General features: G+C 43.3%; 1 long non-coding RNA gene across 1 annotated transcript in view; it reads left to right on the top strand.

Moving 5' to 3' along the window:
• Positions 1 to 1,471, top strand: part of LOC119876048 — a 96,873-nt gene extending 95,402 nt beyond the window's left edge. Inside the window, exon 3 of the long non-coding RNA XR_005355213.1 lies at positions 988 to 1,471. This is a non-coding gene — a long non-coding RNA (uncharacterized LOC119876048). The remainder of the gene's footprint in view (positions 1 to 987) is intronic.
• The last annotated feature ends 23,189 nt before the right edge of the window (positions 1,472 to 24,660 follow it).

Raw genomic sequence — 24,660 nt, 5'->3', positions numbered from 1 at the left:
TCACAGATGTAAAAGGTGGGTAGGATATTAGTAAGTGGAACAATGGAGGTTGGTGGGCAGGAGGGAAGTGCCAACAAAGGTAGAATGAACGGACACTGCTTAGGCAAGGAGAGCCCTGATGATAGGATACGTGGAATGTGTTTCTTGGCCACAGGAAACCTTGGGAGTTTGGGCCCCGTGAAGGATGGGATGGAGCGGGTGGCACTGAGGTAGCTAGGAGGCAGGATTGTATGAGTTTGAGAGCACCCTGATGGCAGCAGGAAGACAAGGGAAGTGGCCAGAGTGGTGTGGGCAGAGTCACCTGAGGGGTCGACAGGATGTAGACATTGTCAGAATGGAAGAGACACTGTGGGATCACTTACTTACATCCACAGGGGCTCACAGGAAGGAAATAAGAAAAAGGAGAGGCTTGCTCTGACTTCACAGCCCTGAGCTTGCTTCGTCTTCACTGGTTCATCCTGCTGAAGGTTAGGTGGGGTCAGCAGGAAAGCAGGCATGGCACAGTGTCCCCAGCGAGAAACGGTTTTGCTGCAGTAATAATGCCAATCTTCACCTCGGCGATCTCGAGGTATCTCCCAGTAGAGAACCAGTCATTCCACTGCAAGTCTGTGGGTAGCCTAATGATCCTTAAGGGCCTTTTATGACTTTCCTTAGAAATCCAAACCTGAGGGCACCTGGGTGGCCCAGTGGTTGAGCATCTGCCTTTGGCTCAGGCAGTGATCCCGGGGTCCAGGGATCGAGTCCCACTTCAGGCTCCCTGAGGGAGCCTACTTCTCCCTCTGCCTATGTCTCTGCCTCTCTCTGTGTCTCTCATGAGTAAATAAATAAAATAAAATAAAATAAAGAAAAAGAAAAAAAGAAATCCAAACCTGTCTTGCAGTACCGTTAATCACAGATTATTTATTGAATAAAAATAAAAGCTTGTCAAAAAGCCAAGAGTCCCACAACTCCCACAGTGTGCTTTGTCACATCTTCTGCTTATTCCAGATTCCCAACTCCTTGAACCTGGCCCATGGATGGTATGAGAAGGATGACAGAAAGGCTTTGGCATGATTTGGCTTGCTCCCTGCTCTGCTTCAAGGATGTGGCCTGGGTCATGGTGCAAGTGAACCAGGGCCTCTGAGCATCTTTTTGAGGTGGAGAGCAAGAACTTGACCCTGTCAAAAGCTGTACCTCCAAATAGCCTGCTCAAATACTTACGGAAAGAAGAGACCACGTTTACTAAAGCAATAAAATGGATAAAATATCAAGGAATAACTTAACATGAAATATGTGAAATCTATGTGTAGAAACCTGTTAAACATTCCTAAAGAATTCAAAAAGAATTTGAAAAAAAAAGTAGAATGGCATACCTCATGTTCTAGAATAGGAAAATTCAAGATCATGAATATATCCTTTTTTTCCTCAGTTCCACACATTCCTAATAAAATATCCACTACTTAAAAAAAAAAAAAAAAAGTAGTTAAGTGGAGTCTCAAGTTCATGTGGATAAATAAACAAGAGCAACCACTTAGTAAGTGAATTGTAAAGCCTTAATTACATTGTAACAAAAAGGTAGTCCTGGTGTGTGAATAAACAGAACAGTGGAACAGATTAGAAATCTAGAAATAGTCCCTAAAATATGTGGAAATAAATAAAATAAATGGGGGAAAAGTGAGATTTAAAATTAATGGGGAAAACTAGACTGCTGAATGTTCAGACAACTGCATAACCAAGTGGAAAAATAATTAAGTTGTATCCTATTCCAGGATAAATTTTTAATAGATCAAATATTTGGTTACATGTTTAAAAAAAAATTAGACCACAGGGATCCCTGGGTGGCGCAGTGGTTTGGCGCCTGCCTTTGGCCCAGGGCGCGATCCTGGAGACCCGGGATCGATTCCCACATCGGGCTCCCGGTGCATGGAGCCTGCTTCTCTCTGCCTGTGTCTCTGCCTCTCTTTCTCTCTCTGTGACTATCATAAATAAATAAAAAAAAAAAAACTTAAAAAAAATATTAAAAAAAAAAAATTAGACCACAGATACATCCTGATTTGAACAAACCAACTGTATAAAGACATTGTTGAGGCAATCGGAGAAAATTGAATGTTGGTCAAGTATTAGATGATATGAAATAGCTTGTTAATTTTGTTATATATTATAGTAGCATGATAGCCATGAAAGAAAATGTCTACAATGTTTTTAAGTGTATATTGAAGTATATAGGGGTAAAATGACTTGATATCTTAGGTTTGCTTTAAAATAGTGTTGTACAGAGAGAACGAATAGAAGCCGCAAGTATGGCAAAACCTTGATAATTGAATCTAGTGGTAGGCACAGGGGAGTTCGTTGTAGCATTGTCTACTTTGTATAGATGTACATTTTTTAAAAAAAGCCAAAATGAAACAGGAAAAATTTCTTCAGAGCTGTGGGCTTGGCAGACTTTTCTTACTGATTTACAGTATAGAAGTCATGTAATAAAAGATTGATAAGAATTAACTGTATTTTAAAGACACTATCACTTTCCTACTGGAGGGAAAAACAAAAAAACAAAAAAACACCACCAAAGAGAAAGAAAAAGCAAGGAAAACTACCTGCAACTCATATCACAGGCTATGTGGTTAATATATTACTATGTAAACTTCTAGAAATCCTAGGAAAACAAAACAAACAAAAAAACACTGTAGGAAAATTGGCAAAGCATCTCAACTGACAAAAAGAGAAAGGACATTTAAATAGGTCTAAAATATGTGGAAAAAAAAAAAACATTCCACTGCATTCAGAGTAAGAGAAATAAAAATGTCCTGTGACCAGGAAGCCTCAGAATAGCAAAAACCTAGAAGTCAGCTGTGAGCTGGGAAACCAAGAACCATTGTTGATGGGAATGAGAATGTCACCATGTCGGTGAAGAGCGACGTGGCAGGTGCAGCCAGAACACCTTCAGGGAGACTTCATTTACATCACAGGTTATATACTGCAGCTCTGTGTCAGACAGCAGACTAGAAACTTTGGTGCCCATCAGAGGGGGACTGGTCAAGTGTGGAATCCTGTGCAGTTGTGGCAGACGAGGGCAATGCAGGGCAATGCTGTCTGTGCTCCTGGAGGGACAGATCTCTGAAGAACAGGGCTAAAGGTTCTCCGTATTTGGGCATAAAAGAGGAGAGAGGCATTCGTGTGGATTTTCTTGCATAAGGAAACTGTAAGGACAGATGAGATGAATCACTGGCAACTAGGAAACAAGGGGAGAGGGCTGGAAGGTTTCCTGGCTAGCCTTCTCCTACTTTGGGGGATTCACATACATCAGGAAATTACATACATAAGATGGCTCTTAAAAGATTGTACCGTGAGCTCAGTTCATGAGAGTCACCTTCGCAGGTCAAGTTCTGGCTTTATGTATTACATCTATTAGCAATATAATTTTATATGAATTGAGTTAAAAGTCCAAAAATAACAGTTAGGTCATTTGAAAACATATGCCTCAGGTGCCCATTAAATGGGCTTTTCAATATACGTTTTGTTCAGAATGTGATCTGACCAGCCCTAGGTGGCCACTTGGATTAAGTAAGATGTTGTGGGTGTTGCGAGGGGAAAGGCCCCCGTCATCCATTCCTCTGTCATTCCTCTGCCTTCCTCTCAATCCAGCCAGCTTCTCTATTACACGTGAATACCACATATGTCTCAAAACTACAGGTGAAGAAACGAGATGAACTGTCTGGCCATAAATTATATCCTGGTTTTTGGGAGAGTTTTTAGCCTGGAACCAGAGCTGCTTTACTTGTGTTTGGGACTTCAAGTATTTGCTTGCTGGATGCTTTTTCTTTTTCTTTCTTTTTTAAAAAATTTTTATTTTATTAAATTTTTTAGAGAGAGCGAGCATGTGAGAAGCAGAGAGTGGGAGGCATGTGGAGAGGAGAGAGGGAAAGAATCTTAAGCAGACTCCAGGCTCAGCACAGAGCCTGTGTGAGGTTCATTCCTCAAACCTGAGATCATGAGCTGAGCCAGAATCAACAGTGACCGACTGACTGAGCCACCTGGATGCCTTTCATTTTTCCTTTTAAAAGCTGTAGGTTTGCACCTGTTGGTTTCACACCACGCGCCGCAGAACTCTGTGACAGAGATTGCTATGTTTCATCGTTTGGGAGGCAAAAGTAGTCATCTCTCTCCTCCCCTATTATGCTCTTCTTTATAAGGAAGAAGGAGCCTGACGTGGGACTCGATCCTGCAACTCCAGGATCATGCCCTGGGCTGAAGGCGGCGCCAAACCGCTGAGCCACCCGGGCTGCCCTCTCCGCTTTCTTTTAGACATTAGATTTGGTCATCTTTCAGACTTGACAGTTTTCGTCTTTAAACATTATTATTTGCAAAGCCGTGAAAACTGCAGCTCATCAATGTCACACAGTTTACAGGTATTTGCTTAGAAAGTAGGAACCGACACTCGTTTATATTGTGTCCTGAATGGAGGCGTTTGTGTGTGCTTTCTTGCCTAAATCATTCTGGTGGTGAGCACTTAGCCCTTTGGTGGGAGAGTGGAGCCTTTCTGTCTAGTGGAGCGGGGAACCCCCTGCCCTGGAGCAGCGAGAGGAGGGAGAGGCAGGCGAGGCCTTGGGATTTCGGAAGATGGTCCACAGCGGTGAGCAGGACGTGTTCTCCTTATCTGTGAATTACCGCAAAATAATCAAAACTGCATTGGTGTGGATAACTGTTTAGGATGGCTAAAAGCTCCATATGCTAAGAGCAAAAAGGTCAAAATATAACCTAATAATCCAGAGTCCCATGTTTTAAAAGAACACTCTTTCAAATCTCTCACCAGGATACCAAACACTCACTGATTTGGACGAAGTGGAATTTGCAGGGATCCTGGCAGGCAGTGAACTAGTAAAAAAAGAGAAACAATTAGGAGAGTAAAACTGGATAATGATCCAAGAGCGCAGAATGGACAGATGATGAGTTGGGAGGGGATGTGTGTGTATGTGTGCTGGGAAGGGGTGCTGGACAGAAGAACGGATGGAGAGGGAAAGCATGGTGGACAACAACAGATGATAGACCAGGTAGTGGTATCTACAGAAGCCTGCCTGATGGGGCGCCTGGGTGGCTCAGTCAGTTAGCATCTGCCTTTGGCTCCGGTCAGGATCCTGGGGTCCTGGGATCGAGCCCCACATCGGGCTTCCTGCTCAGCGGGTAGCCTGCTTCTTCCTCTCCCTCTCCATCTCCCCTTGCTTGTGCTCTCTCACTCTCTCTGCTGGAACGGAGAGCTTTGTTATAGACAGGAGTGTCCTCATTCCTTAGAAAAACCTAACTTCCAGTTAGATGGGGCATAACTGGCCTTAGAACAACAGAACTAGAAACACCAGTGCTGGGGTTTGAACTCCTATCTGTCTAAATAACCCTGGCTGTTGACCTCCAGGCACCTGTTTGCATTAAGTATAGTCTATGGCCTGTCATTAGTTGCCTACAATGGTATCGGTAAAGCTGAAAGCCACAGGTTCAATCCTGAAATGGGCCTCAGGCAAGACTGCATTATTTAGTTGTAGATTGTACCTCGGGCTCCTCCCAAAATTGGGGCCTAGAAGTGGCTGGGTGCTAGGGTGAAGGTGTATAGCTTACTGGTTTACACATTTGTCCTCTTTTTAGAGAAAGACATTAGAATGCAGTGCTCCCTAATACTGATTAAGAGGCATCTTTTTCACAGGTGAAAAAGAGCACTTTCTAGCTTCATCATCCTTTTTAGCTCCAACTCTGGGCTTTGGTAAATCTGATGTGTGCATTGGTTTTAGATTAAAATGTGGCATGTGGTATTTGGGAAAACAAAGTGAACAAATAAAACCCTAGGGGGGGAATTTTTTTATTTTTTTATTTTTTTTTTGTAATGGCTTTTCTCTGGGAACTTATTTATGTTGGTATTGTTAGCTGCTTTCCTTGGATGACAAACTTGTATAATTGTAGTAACATGTTTCTGAGATACAGAGCATGAAAACCACAACAGAATATAAAGCTTTCAAGTTAGCACATGAATAATGTAGATTAATGACAGAGAGACACGGGCCAGCAAAGAGGGTTTTGAAGAAAGAACGCTGTAGACTCTGGGGGAGTGCCTGGGTCCTGTGGTTAGATCTGATTTCTAGAAGTGCATTGCTTGCCATCTGATTGTTAGAAGTGAACTGGCATTTAATCATAATATATATCAATGTAATTTAGATCAGGGGGTCCTTCCAACTACCATCTCCTATAAGAAGGATCCCCTGGCATGGAGCCCATTTTAGTGATGAAGCTCTTTCATTTGAATGAAATGAATGTTTGAATCCCATATTCTCTAATAATGTTTGTTTAAATACATGACCTTGCGACAAACTTATTATATAAATGGTGCTGCTGTTTAAAAAAGAAATGGTTACGTTGTTACAGTTTTGCCTTTGCTGCTGTCTCTACCTGAGCCTACCCGCATGCATTCCCTCATCCAATGGGAAGGTGCAGGGAGCTGTGGTCCTCACCCAGGCTGCAGCCCTGTATCCTCTCTCTGGGGAAGCTCTTACAAGATCCCCTAACCTGGTCCAGCCTAGAGATAGATTCTGGTGCCATGGGCCTGGGGTGTGGCTGGGACATGGGGAGGTGTTTAGGCTCCTCAGGAGTGGCTGACACTCTGCTGCAGTGGAGAACTGTTAAACCAGAGGGTTCCCAAAGCCCTTTCCAACCCTACAGGTAACTGATTCTACCATGAGGTACCAAATGAATTTGGCCTCACCTTCCTGATTTCTAGTCTGTGTCATACATAACTAATGACCAAAATTCAATTAAAATTTTCTGTGATTTTTGTAAGAATATCATTTCGCCCCAAATGCTAAGTAGTAGAGCATCTTCTTTTTGCTACTTGTAGGGTTTTTTTTTTTTTTTTGCGTTCATTTGTGGGCTACGTGTAAAAGATACTTTTTCCCTACCTCCACCTTGTCCATTCAGAATGACAGGCATTTAGAATAGCCGACTACACAGAAGAGGGCTCTAGGTAACAGCACCCTAGTTAATATATCACTCCATGGGCATCTTTCACATTTGCTATAAATTATATTTGCCCTGTGGGCTTTGGTTCTTGCATCTCATGAGGAACCCAAATCTGGTCTATGAATGGATTTTGGTTTTTGTGCTTCCTGCCGGAAGATTACAAAAAACCTTTATACAAGAAAGACTGGGCAAAACTGGAGAAAAAAAATAAAAGAAAGAGAAAGTATCTTGTGATTCAGAGCTTGCTCTAAATTTTCTACTCAACAGGAAGAAGCCGCTGTTTGCCTGTGAGTTTGCCTGAAGGCCAGAGTCAGGCTCCGGAGTCAATCGTTGGCCCCAACGCAGGCACCAGCCCCTCGGCCTGAGACTCCCCTTCTGTCTGTGTCTCAGACTAGTTACTGACTTGCTCAAACTAGTTACTGCAGAGATGAACTATTCCTGCTAGAGAGCACTTTTTTTTTCTTTGCCAAATCAGCATGATCAAATATTTCTAAAGCTAAACCAAATGATATATTGGCTTACAAAGATTATCCACACCCTTGCATCAATTTAAAAAAAAATGGAGCTGCCACTGGGAGAGAGTGGGGAGAGGCTATTTTGTGCTCAGAAAGATGCCCCAAGGCAGCTGTAGATAGCATTGTTTTTGTTCAGCTTTGGCTGGGCTGGTGTGTGCATTAGCTCATGTTCCAAATCTGTCACCAGAAGAATGTAGTGAGAATCTTGTTTGAATCTTTTCTTCCTCACCCTTTGCTTAGCCAGAGTCCAGTGTCTACATAGTCGAGATCGCCAAGACTTAAAAACAGCACTTTTGTATAAAACCTAACCGACTTTTTACATGATTCATAAGAAGAAATGGAGGCACTTCTCCCAATAGCCCAACACACACCTCTCCAGGCCCTGTTCCCCCCTCACTCTGGAGGTAATTGCTGCTGAGTTTTAGAACATATGGGATAATCCTTTTCATAATATCTGCAAGTCTCCACTGAAGCTGGAAAGGAGGGAGAGAGGGGGCTGGTGGGAGGGAGAAGGAGGGAGAGAGGGGGCTGGTGGAGAGACAGAGAGGTGGGGCGTAAGGAGGGAGTGGGAACCAGAACTGAGAACAGCCATGGCTGAGAACTTGAATTTGTGATTCGGGTTGATCACCTTTGCCTTTAAAACCTCAAGCAGAAATCCAAGGCTTTTGTGTAGCTTTCAAGGACCTGAGGGCCTTTCCTCAGTCCCATACCCTTGTAAGGGACCCATGGGTTAACTGTGTGCTGCCCTCATCTCTCACTGATTCTGCTTCAACCTCCCTGGACATCGGCATCTTCATCTGTGCTCTTCTCCTTCAGGCCAGCAGGATTGCGTGAAGTCACAGTGACTAAATTGCCTTTTAGATCATAAAACACTTTTACAATGTCTATTTTTGCAAAGTGAAGATTAAATGAGATGCTGAAAGTATGTTGTATGGTGTTAAAGACTATCTACCCAGGAAGAGCTAGTGTTGATTCACACTTGCCCTGGAAAACTTCTGTCTGTACTTGGCACTGGGGGAGGACTTGGTTTCCCCAGGTAAGAGGGTCGGAAAGGGGAGAGTACAGCAGAGGATGGGGTGACCCCTCTGGCTGGATGCCCTGGTGGCTATACCCCGTATCTCACTAGTTATGGCATAATTTCCCAAACCCCTTAACCTCTCTGTTGCTGATGGCTTGCTGAAATGCTCTCACCATGAACTCTGTGTCTAGTGGGAAAGGAATTTTTAAAAGACAAATGACAGGTGGTGCCCCACACAGGGCCCCCCTGGCACAGCCCAGCACTCACTGGAGAGGGAGTTCCCGTGAGGGGAAGTGGCTTGTGGCACAGCCTGCCTTCTCAGACGTGAGGACCACCAGCTCATGACCCTTGGCCGCAGAGACAGGGCAGTCACTGCTGCAGGAAAGGAACTTCTGGAATGGTCTTGCTGCAAGGCCTGGGGAGCTATGAGCCATAGGCTAGGCCATGGCTGCAAGGACAGAAGGACAGCTGCTCTTCCCCTAGGAGCCACAAACCGCAGTGGGGGTGAGGACAGCGTCTTGAAGCGGTTCACTTCCTCTGTGCACCATGACCAGTGGTGGCCTGGTGCCCTGGGTCTAGGGTAAGGGCCACAGAAGGTGAAACATGATCACATGCCACTATGAGGCATTGAAGAAGGCATGTGTGACCAGAGGTATGGAGCCAGCCTGTGGGATAGAAATGGGTAGAAATCAAGAGCAAGAATGAGATGTAGACTTCCCTCTCCTACATGTAGTTATGTCTTGCAAACTGAGTTTCAAAGATTTGCCCACCCAAAGGGTATCTTGTTCAGTGTTTACCTTATTAGTTCTTTCCCCATCAAGAAACTGATTAGTTGGGGATCCCTGGGTGGCTCAGCGGTTTAGCGCCTGCCTTTGGCCCAGGGCGCGATCCTGGAGACCCGCGTCGGGCTCCGGGTATGGAGCCTGCTTCTCCCTCTGCCTGTGTCTCTGCCTCTCTCTCTCTCTCTCTCTCTCTCTCTCTATCTCTCTCATGAATGAATGAATGAATGAATGAATGAATAATAAATAAATAAATAAATAAATAAATAAATATTAAAAAAAAAAGAAACTGATTAGTTGGATGAATGAAATGACTTTCCTTTGCTATTCAACTGAATGGCAGTGGCCCTTCTGTTCTTATCACCATTGTAAATCAGCATCATTGCTGCCAGGGTGCTTTGCCCTCCGTGTACATGGGGCTGCTCTGTGGATGAATCTCCTTTCCGTGCTCCCCAAGAGGGCTGTGCACACCTGTCTGCTGTCCTGGACACACAGTGGTGGCTGCTTCCAGGGCCCCATCCACAAGAACCCCGAATTCCATGAAGGAGACCCATCAAGCTTGAACTTTCACATCTTGGCTTAACAGATGTCAGGTAGCAAAGGCAGACCTAAGAGATCTGAAGGAGTCCTCCACCTTTGGACCAGCTTCTCCGCCCCTCTTTTCTTAGAGTTCATAACCTTCCAGAAGCTTCTTGGTGTCTTGTCAGGGGCTAGGGAATCAGACAACCAAGCTCTTTAGAATTGGGTGAATAGAATAAAAGGGCTTATTGAATCTCCCAGGATAGGATTTGGACTCTGTACATTTAAAAACATCCTGTCTTGGGCCACCTGGGTGGCTCAGTTGGTTAAGCATCTGCCTTCAGCTCAGGTCATGATTTGGGGTCCTAGGATTGAGCCCTGAGTTGGGCTCACTGCTCAAGGAGGAGTCTGTTTGTCCCTCTCCCCCCACATGTGCTCTCTTGCGTGCACTCTCTCTCTCTCAAATAAATGAAAAATAAAATAATTTTTTAAAATAACATACTATCTTTTTTAAAAAAAAATTATAGGATTTGTATATTGACTAGCTTTATATATATATATATATAGTTAGAGATTTTAATAAAATTTTAATTAAATTTGATTTTAATAAAATTTGACTAGTTCAAAATATCCTATATTATGTGTTTTGCAGTTATAGAAATTCTGTTTCTATAATTATAAAATACATTACTAATTTTGGAACTTCCATAATAACACATTCTTTTCCTTAGAGGGTATAGGCTGGAGGCAAATTGCCCAAACACTTTGAATTCCTTTGTGTGATAAAAGAGGCAGGCAAGTCAGGAGTAGCAGGTATTTGACATATTTGGATTTTGATAACCAACCTGGTCAGAGTTTAGTGGAAACAACCTGGTTTCTGAGGACCTGAGTCTGATCGAACATTAACTGGGTCCACTGGCTGAGTATCTTCCTGGACAATGAGTATAGAGAATGAGAAATGTCCCTTGGTTCCCAATTGAGGCATTTTGGGAACTTCAGAGAGAGCAGTTTATGTTCTTATAAGAATATTCTTATATTCTTCATGTGAAGGTTTCAGACACTTACCAGTTTACTTCCAACTGGCGGTTCTTGCAAAGGACTGAGGGACAATTTATGTCTTGTTTGCACTCCTAAAATAGTGTGAAATTTGTATAAAACATCTATATGAATTTGTATAAAACATTATAGTACAGGTTTAGTGTAAAATTACAGACCCCTCTTCTTTCACAGGTGCCCTCTAACTATCCAAATATTAACATGGCTGCTATCAAGAGTTTAAGTATAACTCAGAGATTAGGGACACAATCACAATATGACACAATCCTATTAGGACACAATCACAATAGGAACAGGAGGTGTGTTTAGCTTGGGTCACCATAGTTGGTAACTTTTGATGTGAGCTTGAATATCCAAAGTCCTGCTTCTGTGTAAAGATTTAGTTTAGCAAATTGATAATTTAGAACTCTAGAGATTTTTCTTTCTTTTAATTCAGACACTGAGTTGAAATTAAACACATTGCCACTACCCTTCCCTAGCCCTAAAAAAATGAGGTGGAACTTAAGTGAATAGAGATATGTGGGTAAATTATTTGAATTTTGTTTATACTTAACAGTGTGCTAGTCACACAGGTTTTGCTTGAAAATCAACCAGGCTTTCTTTTCCAATTTAACATTTCACCTAACAAAGCTGCCTTTGCGTATTTTAATAATCATAGTTGCTGCATATTGTTAATTTGAATCACACAGCAGGTCTTGTAAAATGCCACCTTCCCTTTACTACATGTCTAATGGAGACTTGTAGGTGTGAATCCCGACATTTATTTTTATTTTTTTAAGATTTTATTTATTTATTCATAGAGATACAGAGAGAGAGAGAGAGAGAGAGAGAGAGAGAGGGGCAGAGACGCAGGCAGAGGGAGAAGCAGGCTCCATGCAGAGAGCCTGACGTGGGACTCGATCCAGGGTCTCCAGATCACGCCCTGGGCTGCAGGCGGCGCTAAACCGCTGCGACACTGGGGCTGCCCTCCCTTGACATTTAAATCTGCATCATGGAAGCTCACCATTAAGTGGAAAAAAAATCTCAGCAGCAAGTAACTGAACAGCACCTGGGTAGGTGAGATGGAAATTGAAACAGAAACGAGAACCTACGTGTATTCAGTTTTTATGAGAGTTCATGCTCTTGAGAGACACTCTTACCCTTTGTCTTATGAAATATTCAAGTGGCTTTATTTTCTTACTCGAAGGTATGTAATATGTGGAAAAGCAGAATATGTGTTTTTGACACTTAAACACTTGAAAACACTAGTGTTGTTTTCAAGGAGCCTCTTAGCATGCTGTAAGCATGAGAGCAGAACCCAGGACTAGTATACAGCAGCAGAGATGGTGGTAGAGGGCAAGCCACCCTCCCTCCCTCTGAGCCCAGAGCAGACATCAGCCACCCAGAGCACCTGCACGTCCCCATGCATGGTGGGCTTCAGCATGGAGCTTCACGCAGCCAAGGCCAGGGCTCTGAGTTGGCATGACAATGCTGTCTGCTACTCTGATCCCTCCTACAGCACACTCACAGAGGAATGATGCCAGTTGTGAACAGCCAGTTTAAAAAAATGTGGGGAATGGGAGTGTAAGACAATAGTGTTCTATGGCTTTGGAATTTATGATTATTGTTTCATCAGATGTGAGCTTCTGAATAAACTGTTCACAGCATTGCAATGTTTACATACAAAATAATATCGTGGCACATTGTTGCATCAGTTTAAATGGAGAAAGAGACACCTGTTGCGTTTTTATGAGACTCCCTTGCTTTTATAACTGTCAGTATTTTAGTTTATAGTATGGACGATTGAAAATAGCCAAAGCCTTTTTATGTCACTGATAATAAATCCTCATTAGTTTGGATTTCACGGGTGGCTTTATTTAGCAGGTGCTTACCAAGGGCACTGGCAGCCAGCTCCAAGCCTGCCGGGAGGAACGGAATGGTAAACCGGAGGGGACAAGGACAAACAAGGCGTTGAGGAGGGGCACCAGCAATACAGAATCACTCCTGTTTCCAGAGTATCTGGTACTTAACTCCTGTGACATATGTTTCACACACATTAGAATTAAAGGCCACTGGGCATGTGGGACATTACGTTATACTTGGTTGGTGATTACTAGAGTGGAATCATCTCTTGTATCCTTACTGATTCGGTCTCTGCAGCCCCAGAGCAGGGATGCTTAGGGCATATTTGTTGAGTAAATGAACGAAATCGTTTGCTAACATTTCAAGCTTGTGAACATCTTAGATCTCTTAAAGCTGCTGCTGCTGGAAGCAAAGATGTCCTGACTTCAGGCTTTCCATTTCGGAGGGATGTTTGTGAAATGGACTTAGGAAAATGCACCAACTTCTTTTGGTCACCAGGGGGCAACATAGCGCAGCTACAGAACGGAGTCTACTCGTTTTAAAAGAAAGGTTGGCTCTTGAGCTCCTACTCTTAGACGTGGAGAGCTATGACTAAGTTAAATCAGTCCTGCAGGAGGGAGTTTCAAGCTGTATCAGCATATTTTAAGCTTAACACAGAGTAAGCATGTGTCCGGGTTAAAAATATATCCGTAAAAATAGCCTGACAATGTGCTTAAAAACAAAGTATTATATAAATAGGTAGCAAATGAAGATTTAGTCCTTAATAATTTTATTTTTATTTATTTATTGTTAATAAATTATTTTATTTATTTATTCATGAGAGAGAGAGGCAGAGACTTAGGCAGAGGGAGAAGCAGACTCCCTGTGGGGAGCGGGATGCGGGACTGGATCCCAGGACCCCAGGATCCTGACCTGAGCCAAAGGCAAATGCTCAACCGCTGAGCCACCCAGGCATCCCATAGTCCTTAATTTTAAAATCACTTTCTGCCACCCAATCAAATAGCTCATATGGCCTAATGGCCAAAAAAGATATCAGGTACATATTAAAGAGAACACTGTTGCCTCTTCCGAACAGGAGAGGATCTAATAAAAATCCACTATTTTGACTGTGTAATTGGCATAGTTTTAATTTCAGGGGGACAGCACAGTGGTTTGGGTTCTGCTAACTGGTTGTTGACTAAATGCATATACGTTCAAACTGATGGGCAGCTGCTGGTTTAATATAATCAGGTCCATGAATGCATCTCTTGTCCTGGAAACCTGTTGAACAGCCTGGCTTCAGAGGGAAATGCCAGGGGAGGGTGAGCACAGTCCTGTCTTTATTGTTAAGGAGAGAGTCACCAGGACCAGAAGAGAGGACTTTTTTCTTTTTCTATCTTTTTTTTTTTTTTTTTTACAACATTCAATTAGAATACATTTTAGATTAGCTCATTAGTCACTGCAGATTATTCAAGAAATGAACTTTTTTTTCTTTTACTGTCTTCAGTTCAGGATCTCTGACGTCCTGAGGCTTGGCCACATAGAATTCCAAGGTAGATGCAGTCACCCTGCGATGCCTGGCCTTCCCTTCCCTTTTGCAGCTGCCTCTTCCTCCTCTTCAAGGGATCCTGGTTGCCCTGCTGTCGGGTTGGTAGCCAGTAGCTACAGGTTTCTTCTTCTTTCCTTTTCCTGGCCTAGGCTCCCTGGAAGTGCTAATTAGGAATCAAACAACCACTAGAGCTGGCAATCCAAGAAGAAAGGGGAGTAACAATGCTTCACTGCTAACTTGGCCTTGAACAGTGGGAGATCAACTGTTTGGGAGTAAAATAAACACAAAAGCCAACCAGGTGGTTGTTGCCTGCAGTGGAGGACCTGTGACCTCCCTCTGCCTGCTGAGGGGCCACAGGGACCCAGAGCAGAGCCACAGGCTCGGGATGCTGCCCACACCCACACTTCTATGGTTCCTCTTCTGCTTTGCCTAATTTAGAGATCCAAAGGAGAGTGCAAGCTTTCTGGTTGAGGTTGTGAGGGGCAAAGGTTTGATAGGACAATATCGGGGTTGGTGTTTCTTTTTTAAAACTCTGCTTTCCAAGGCTGCTTTTCGCAGAGCTAAAGGACACGCTTTTGGTTTTAAGGGTCCTATCCCTTGCTCTTTCTCTTTGTTATGAATATCTAGACAGGAATTTCTGAATGCCTCCATTGGAAGAATCCCCTAGGGACTGAAGAGGGAGACCCTGGATTCCTGAAGGCTAAAAATTGATCTAATATTTTCATCCCCAGCATATCAGCAATGCATAGGCATGTTTTTCTTAACCCTCGTTTCAGATACTCTAAACCCCATTCCTCTGAGAAGCAAACTAAGGCTGCTGTGTGTTCACTGTTGGGGCTCTGAGAAATTCTGAAGGAACCGTATGTTTACACAAGAAGTTAGCATTGGATACTCACGCGGGGGAGGGGGGGGGGAAGTGTGGAAGGACGGGCTGTCAGATTAGTTTCCGCTCCATAATTACAGATTTGGGCTGTATATTGGACTTCACACGTGCACTGAGAGCTTGGTGAATGCTGTCCATCAAGGTTAGCCATCTCATGGTCCCTGACCCTTCCTCATCTCGCTCCAATTCAACATTGCCAATCTACTGTGGAGACTTGAAATGCTGGTAGTGTTCAGAACTCTGTTGGAACTCATCAGATTTTGGTGGACCAGTGGGTGGAATGCCTTCTCAGTGACAGAGACTGATGGCTAGAAGCTGAAGGAAGTTTGTGCCACGATGAATGTGCCACAGTTCATCATAACGGATGTATTCTTGCCCTTATATGTAGAGAAGAAGTCTCAGGAGCGGGGGTGGAGGGTGGGTGGGAAGAGTCTCTGAGCCCAGACCTTTACAGCATGAAAAATAATGGATGTTTGTGTTCAGGCACGGTTTGGCCAGCAGCTCAGGCTCCTTAATTTAAAAGACAAGTTTATTTTTCACCAGCACGTATTCTGTGCAGTGCTAAGGACCATTCCTGCACCTGACCCAGTGACTCCCTTTTAAGTACTCAGGACATGCAATCTATTTGGAGACAGTCAGTGGCTATTTTTGAAGTGGGCGCCTCAGGCCTCAGGAGTCAGGATGCATGCTAAATAAGTTGCTCCAAAAGATTGTGAGTTCTCTGAGGGACCTCGGAAAAGGGGCCAGGGGCTGCAGAGGCAAAGACATTTATTTCCCTGGAAGCCTAGGGCCAGGCCTGCTGGAGGTAAGTTCCTTTAACACTGCAAGCCACCCAGGGTCTTAGAGTCGGGAGGGATTTGCAGACCACTATCTATTATTATGTAAATGGACCAACAGTGCTGCCTTTTAAGAGATTTTGGCAAAGGGTAACCCTTTGTCTGCCAAAAGGTAGGCTTTCCCTTTACTTCTGAGTCCAGAGTTCGCACAGTAAACAGTGGGTGACCTATAAGCCAGCCAGTCAACTTGCACATTGCCTTATTAGGCAGGCCGGCTGACCAAGGAGGCTGGCGGCATCTGGGGACAGGCCGGCAGAGCTGGTGGCTGTGGGCTTAGGTCCTGTAGGAGCCAGAGAGCCCAGACTCTGGAGACCTGGCCTAGTACTGCTCAATTAATTCTAGTGCACCGTGATGACAGGAATATGCACTGTCCTTGGTAGACCTTCTTTATGCTATGGATGGAAAACAGGAGGTGGCTCCCCCAAGGACAGAGTGCTAGATCTCCTTTTCCTAGGCCTTTATACACTGGGTAGCTTGTACTATATTAGGACTTACTCTATGGAGTATGGATTCTATCAGGAATTTTTTTTTCCTATCAGGAAATGTTTAATCAATTTCTGTTAACCCAAGATGTTGTGGAGACTCTTAGTGTCTTGATCGTATTTTCTAGTAAAGTCTTGCCTGTGGTGAGGTCTTACCTGTGCATGGGAGGGAGGAAGTATCACTAGGCAGAAAGGTGGTACAGTGGAAAGAACAGAGTCCTAAGAGCCAGGGGACCCGGGCTCTCTCGGGCTGTTGCAAATGGTCTAAGTGACCTTGAACAAGTCACTTCCTTTGCTCTCTGTAAAATGTAGGGTAAAATTTTTAAATTCTCTACTGAAGTTACATTCATTACATTATGTCATCTGCCTTATTGTTCTCTTCAATAAGTTTTACTCAGTGTTTTTGGTGACTAGCCCCCAGCTTAGCATCTGAGGGAAATATCTACACAATTGGGCCTTTTAGGCTGAATTCATCTTTTCTCTTTTCTGTGTTTCCAAATTGATCCAGTAGCTAGAAACTAGGGAGGATGGCACTTTTCTATACCAAAAGTTTTGTTCAGACTTCAAGTTCTTGAAATTGGCAGTCATGCCTCATGAACCAAAGCTGTATGTGGTTCACAGTATATACAGAGCAAGAACCTGAATTAATAATGTGACCATACAGGAACTTCAAAATCCTGTCTCTTGTCTAAGTGTTTTCTTTTTTAAGACTTATTTATTTATTAGAGCATGCACACAAGCAGGGGAGGGGCAGAAGGGGAGGGAGAGAGAGAGACTCCTCAAGCAGACTCCGTACTGAGCATGGAGCCTGACATGGGACTCGATCCCAGGACCCTGAGACCATGACCTGAGCCAAAACCAAGAGTCAGCTGCCCAACCGACTCAGCCACCCAGACGCCCCCTATCTAAGTGATTTCTTTTTCATTTCTGAATGTGGTGCAGGCTCTGGACAGCCTACCAAGATGCAAGGAGCAAATGGTAGCTCGTTCTACCTGCCAGGTCACCATGAGGTTATCCTGTCCCCCCAGAAATCTTGTAGTAGCAAAGCTCACCACCTTTTTGTGCCCAGAGACTGCTCCCACCACTGGGTTAGAGTAGGCAAATGCCTGTGGACTGGTAGGGGAGCAGACAGGGCACCTGAGGTGTTGCTGCTGGGCGGTTTTGACCTCATTGTCTTCTTTTGATTGACTCCTGTCTGCTTCTTTTCATTCGGGAAATGGTAAATCACTTTGCCCCTCCTGTTAAAGAAATGCTTTCTTTCTTTTTTTTTTTTTTTTTTTTTCTGTTTTAAATATCTCCTTCCATCTCTGTTGACTGCCTGGCTGACTAACTCCTGAAGGCACAGGCTAAGACTTTGAGTTACTTGTTCTTAACACAAGAACCTTTGACCTATACAAAAAGGGATTTGTTAGCTTGCTGCTGAGCTTCCCTAGGACCTTAGAAGACTCTTGAAACTTGATGCAAAGCGTGTTGCCTGAGGGGCACATTACTGCACCGCAAATTGTAGAGAGAAAAAGATTAACTGTGTGCAGAACAAGAAAGAGCAGAGAAACCTCTGGAGTGGGTACATTTTCTTTATACATCACAAAGACGTCAAGGGGAAGGAAGAGGCTTCTTGTTAGAACATAAACTTTGAGTCCCTGAATGAGAAGCCACGAAGTCTACGGCATTGTAAATTTCAAGACTGTTGCTTGAGTTTTTTTACATCTAGTTATCTCGAATGAGGAAGTTAGGACTCTAGCAGATAGGTAATTGAGTTTTCCAATGTGATTTTAAAATAGATGTATATAGCTTTAATGGTAAACAATGATTTGATTTTAAGGAATAGCCCCTGTTCTGAGAAAGTTTAAAGTGTCGCCTTTTTAAGGGGAAGGATTTCTGACTCATATGAATTATACTGTTTTAATCGGTTGTTTTGATTATTTCTTAATTACTTCAATAAGTGATTAGGTACAATGGATCAATGATAAAATATTTCACTCCAAATCAATATGAGTGTAAAAAAAAATCACATAATTTACATCAACTAAGGACACTAGAGTTGACATACTTATTTCCACGTTGTCACAGTTAAAATACTTCAGCTCATATCACTAGGTGTTTTGAAGATAAGAGGTGGAAGGAGGAGCCTCCTGTTCTCCCTTTTAGGAAGTGAGGACTTGTCCTCCCTCCATGTTTGTCTCAACTCTGCTGTGCACTTGGTTGTGTTGAAGCAGGAGGGAATGGTCTCCCATTATCCTTGGGAAGAACTTAATGTAAAAGTAATGAATGAGTGAGTGAATGAATGAATGCATGAGTGCATGAGGAGCAATATCTAACCTGGGGAAGACAAGTCTATGTACCTGATGGGAATAATGGAAGAAGTAGGGAAACTTCAAAAGGTTCAATGAGAACAAGATGGAAGAGGACTTGGCACTGTGTGCAAAAGCCAGTCGTGCATCTGTTAGGTGATCTCGTCTAGACTGGGACTCATCGAGGGCAGGCAGTCATTTCAGCATGCCGACCACTCTGGGACCTGACTGCTGGTGCTCAGTGAATCCTACTGGGAACGAAGAGATGGCTTCTGTAAGTGAAGTGGGAATACACTGCAGGACGTAGGACAGGTCTGGGGCAAGAAGCGGGGAGAGACAAAATCTTTGACATTTGTCTTTTGCATGTTGGGTTCAGGTAGGTGGCTGAGCATCTAACTGGAAATCCTGTGCAGACGGGGAGAAATGCTAGCTCTCAGAGGACATCTTCCTCCAGCACTGAACTGCTCCTGTAGCTTACATCCTGGGCAGTCCGTCCGCTTCACTGGCTTCAGGTGCCCATGACATGTTGACTGGCCAGTTGTGTCTGGTAACAGAGACCAAAGCCCAGCAGCGCGGTGGCCAGCCACCGGCCAGGTTGTGACCCGTCGAAGGATCACAATAGCAAGTTTATCAAAAAGATGTTGGCCTTTATAAACTTTTTTATTTTGCTATCTGCAGTCCCCGTTATGGTAAGAGGCACACCAGCCTCTTATGGGAAGAGACTTGGCCAGTACATCTGTGCTCCTAGAAATGCTTTTCACACCACCTAAAAACCATGCAGCATGATGTGTTTCAGCTTGGTGTCAAGCTGAAGAGAATCTGAAGTTTCTTCTTCTGCTTGGAAAAGTCCAAGCAGACATGATGGCTTTCATGTTTCTTCACAGCGGGTGAATCTCTTGTTCTGGGAGGTTCCTGCCTCCCTGCTTCTGTGCTGCGGCCTGGACTCTCACACTTCCTCTGACATGGCCCCCCCCTTTCAGCTCTCACCTCCTGTGATAAAGCACTGCTCTCATCCCATCTGTCACGCTTACATGACTGCTTCCTCCTGGCACATACTCTCCCCCATTCCTAGCTAGGCTCACCATCACCTTCTCCAGGGAGCCTTCTTTCATCAAACTCATCCATTTGATTAGATTTTCCTGCTTCTTCCTGGACGTAATATAATGAATGGCTTATTCTAGTGGTTTTCGAACTTTCGAGCACATCCTAACCACCTGGGGTAGGGAGAACCTTCATTCTTAACAAGCACCCATGTGGCTCTGAGGAGCACCAAACTTTGATATCATTTGCCTTTGTATCACATGTTAAACTGACTCATCAGTGTAAGTATATTTTTAGTCATTTCAAGCAGAAAAGACTAGATCTTCAACTTCTATGTCATAACCTTCCTATGCCACTAATCTTTGAGCACAGGATCTGCTTTCGTGGTGATCACTGCCCGTGGAGAAAGCTATTAAGAACACGTCTGATCTTAGCAACACCCTCCCCCTTGCCCTCTATCAGTCAGCAAACACATTGGCAACTGTTCTGAGACTCTAGGTAGGGTCCTGGGTACCAGTTAATGTACACTTGTAGAAAATATTGAGATGCTGGGGATGGTAGGTTGCTGGACTTTTTTTTTTTTTTTAAACTAATTAGTTTTGTGAGGGGGTTGTTGTTGTTTTTATAAAAATGCTCTTCTGGGGACGAGGAAGCCCAGAAATTATTTTATTCAAAGCCCTTTCTTTCAAATCACTCAAGTATAGTTGAATGACAGCTATAATCTATCAGGATCAACAGTAATATTATACATTTACTGGTCTACCATCTGGATTTTTAGACTTATAAAAAATTCTCATATCTGATGATTCAGTATTTCCTACTTTCTGTTCATGTTAAAACCATCAAATAGCAAGTATTGAATGACTGCAGTTGGCAGAAGCCTTCTGTGAGCTCCCTGGATAATTGTAATCATGCCAGCCCCCTTCCCCTCAGCTTGGGTTCCACCCTCAGTGAGCAAGCCAGGTGGGGCTTGGGCCCCCATAGCTCTCAGGAACAGTGTTCTCCACCTCCTGTTCTAGGACATAGTTTCAGATTTTACACACTAAATACCTAAGTATATACTTATTTGTCAGATCATTGTTGAAGGACCTTTTGTGTATTGGTGTTTCGAATAGGTCAAAAAAGTTCTGGGCATCTCCGACCTGGAAGGAGTAGTGGACGCATGTAAGCCAGCATCTGCCTTTGGTCCAATGCCCCTCAGGAGACCTGTGCCTGGATGCCCAGCGTATGCCTATAACTTGCATTACTTTGTGTTTTACCTTTAATATACTTTTTATTTAAAAAATTTGTGCTAAAATATAATACCATTTTAACCATTTTTAAGTGCACAAATCAGTGGCATTAAGTACATTTACATTAGCTGGCAACCATCCTCACCATCCATCTCCCGAACTTTCTCATCTTCTCCAAATAAAACTGTGTCCCCATTATAGCTCTGCATTCCCCCTGCTTACCAGCTTCTGGGTAACCATAGTTCTACCTCCTGTCACTATAAATTTCACTACTTGACATACCTCATATTTTAAAATCATGCAATATTTGTCCTTTGTGTCTGGCTTAGTCGTTGAACATAATGTCTTCAAGGTTCATCCATATCATCATAGCACATGTCAGAACTTCATTCCTTAAGGCTGAATAATATTCCATTGCAGGTGTATTTCAGCATGCATTTTAAACATGGAACTGACCTTTGTTTTTGTTCTTTTTTCCTTGCTCTGAGAAATGGTTGACCATCCTCTCTTCCTGTAAGCTACCTGGGTTATTTTCCCAAGAATCATTAGCTACAGATTCAGAATTGGCCAGAAACTAACATGATTGGAGATAATTTTTACCTCAACTGTTAACATTCTTTTTTTGGACATTCAAAGACCTGAATAAGTCCCTAAGAGTTTGCAGTAGACTTTTTCTTTAAAAACGAGATCTTTCCTGTAGCAAGAGGGACACGGTTCTTTCAACACATCTGATACAGAAGTATATGTGAATTGTCATATTTCTTATCGTTGAAAGTACTTTTGCCTTTTCATGTCTACATACTTGGCCTGTTTAAAATTACACAATCTTATAACACTAACCAAAATTCACAAAGCCTTTACTATGCACATAGGAGGAGAATAACTCTAAAATAAGGAATCTGGAATGCCTGAATAAACCAGTACGTGATAAAAGGGAAACGAAAAGCACTAACTGGGTTTCCCACTGGTGGGATGGCCCCACATCAGGCAGATCTGTCCCAGATTCAGTGTCTCTGCACATAAATAAAATCCACCACAGAAAATGTGAATACCATTTCCAGCTGCTTCCAGCATACAAAATGCTCCTTTACTAGGCTATAAAAACACCTTCATTACGGAATTTTAGTCCAGCCAGAGCTTGTAGTAGTTTATAGTAGATTTCATTAAAATTGTTCTGCCGTACTTGTTAAAATCATAGAAATGTATCCGTAACTCATACTATGTAGTCAGGATTGCCCGTGTAAACATCAGCTCACCTTCCTGTGGACTGGGAGCACTTCAGGTGCTGTTCAGACACCACAGTGAGGAAGTGTAAGGTGACAGCACAAAGGCCTGAGCGGGAATGTCACATGCACCTGCGTCTCTTTTCTTTTCTTTTTTTTTTAAATTTTTTATTTATTTTTTTATTTATTTATGATAGTCACAGAGAGAGAGAGAGAGAGAGAGAGAGAGAGACATAGGCAGAGGGAAAAGCAGGCTCCATGCACCGGGAGCTCGATGTGGGATTCGATCCCGGGTCTCCAGGATCGCACCCTGGGCCAAAGGCAGGCGCCAAACCACTGCGCCACCCAGGGATTCCTGTGTCTCTTTTCAATACAGAGATCCATGCAGGGATTGGATGACACACCCCAGTTTTTGGACTGCTTCCCCCATACAATTGACCCTTGAACAACACAGGTTTCAACAGTTCAGATTTACTGCTCTGTGGTTTGTTCCAAGAAACACAGGGCAGTACTGTAAATGTATTTTTCCTTATGATTTTCTTAATAACACTGTCTTTTCTCTAGCTTATTAGTTCATTGTAAGAATACAGGATATATAGACATGACATACGAGATATGTGTTAAGCGACTGCATATATTCTTGATAAGGATTTTGGCTAACAGGCAATTTTCACTTCAATTTTGAGAGAGTCAAAGTTCTACTCTGATTTTTGACTGTTCAGGGGATCTGTGCCCAACCCGTATGTTCATATTTTGGGTGTTTTTTTTTTTTTTTTTTTAGATTTTATTCATTTATTCATGAGAGACACACAGAGAGAGGCAGAGACAGAAGCAGAAGGAGAAGCAGGCTCTCTGAAGGGAGCCTGATGTGGGACTTGATCCTGGGACTCCGGGATCATGACCTGAGCCAAAGGCAGATGCTCAACCACTGAGCCACCCAGGTGCCACCCCCATGTTGTTCAAGGGTGAACTGTACATTCTCTCATTTAATCGTGACCTCACCTTCATATTTACCTCTTTGATTTCATTTTGATTGACCAGGAAGTGGTCATTTTGCCTTTAGAGCTACATTTTAAATGGTCCATCCCAGTCTAGGGATTTATCCTAGAACCAACTGTATTTCAGTTTTCCTGTCTGCAGATGGGGATGGTACCACCATCTCCCTGCAGGCTTTGAGAGTACTAAATGAGTTTAAAGCCCCAGAACTCTTAACATGATCCCCACCCCCTGTTGAAAGGTCACTGAGGGTCCCAGATCATATGCTATTCTGTACCTCATCACAGTAAGTCTGGTAGAAAATGGGTAGCTGCCAGTTGAGGTATTGGGCTGTTTTCTTTTTCATTTGGCTTTTTCCCATTTCCTCCTCCATGATGACGACCCTCAAAGGATAACTTCCACTCACATTGAAGGGTGCATGAATGTTGTCAACCAGAGAGCAGACTGGAGGATTGGCCCTGCAGTAAAGCCTCCATGTAATCCTGAGCCAAAGCTGTGAACCATAGTCCCTGAGGGGTTAAAACTTTGATCCTCTGTCATCTAATGCCTTATCTTTTGACCTTGGCCATTTAGGTGACCCTTCTTACCTGAACTCTTACTGACATTATCCCCAGTTGGGCTGCAGAAATCAGCTCCTGTTTTTCTATTACATCATATCCCTGGCAAATCTTTAATGTTTTTTTCCTATTCTTCCCCTTGCACGTCCCTACTTCATGGTGTAGGAAAGACAAGACGTTCCGAAGAGTCTCAAGTTAAAGAAGGAGTGGTAAGACTTCTCCTTTATGCCTCCTAGAAAAGAAATAGATTTGGCTGTGAATGAGCCAGAATCTAAGAACGAGGAAGAATAGAAGCGAGCCCATTGTCTGTTTACTTGTTCACTTCATTCACTCGTTCATCCAGTATTTACATTTGGTTGTTCTGAGCCAGGTCTTGTGCTGGGAATGTGTCTCAGGGGTTGCACCTCAAGTTTTGATAAGCCATGTCTTCTAAAGAGCAGGAAAAGTGTAGTTGGCAATAGAGAAATGCTGAGAGAGAAGACCATGGAAGGGCTTGAATAGGTAAATTCCATGTTGGTTGGCAGCGAGAGTTGGCCCAAGACTTCCATGGGATTGTGGCCCGTGTGGGATGGAGTTTGAGAAACACTGAGTTGCATGTTACCAAGGGCCTTGGCGATTCTCTGGGCCAACTCTCCTAAAGCCAAGAAATGCATATGCTCAGGGGTGAAGGGCAGGTTGATGTGCTGTGAGCCCACAGACACAATTCCATTCATAATTTTCTTCTGCGTGATTAGACCAAATCTAAGCCTTGGGATTTCTAAAAGACCTAGAACCTTTGTCTTTATTTGTAATTTGTTTTGGTAATTCTAGAAGTCATTCATGCTTATTGTGGGAACTTTGGACAATAGAGGAGGAAATATATGAACAGAGTTATGTCTGTTATGTATGTG

The sequence above is a fragment of the Canis lupus genome, chromosome 2 (assembly GCF_011100685.1).
Source record: "Canis lupus familiaris isolate Mischka breed German Shepherd chromosome 2, alternate assembly UU_Cfam_GSD_1.0, whole genome shotgun sequence".
Lineage (NCBI taxonomy): Eukaryota > Metazoa > Chordata > Mammalia > Carnivora > Canidae > Canis > Canis lupus.
The sequence above is the reverse complement of the archived record's forward strand: the minus strand, read 5'-3'. Positions and strand labels throughout refer to the sequence as shown.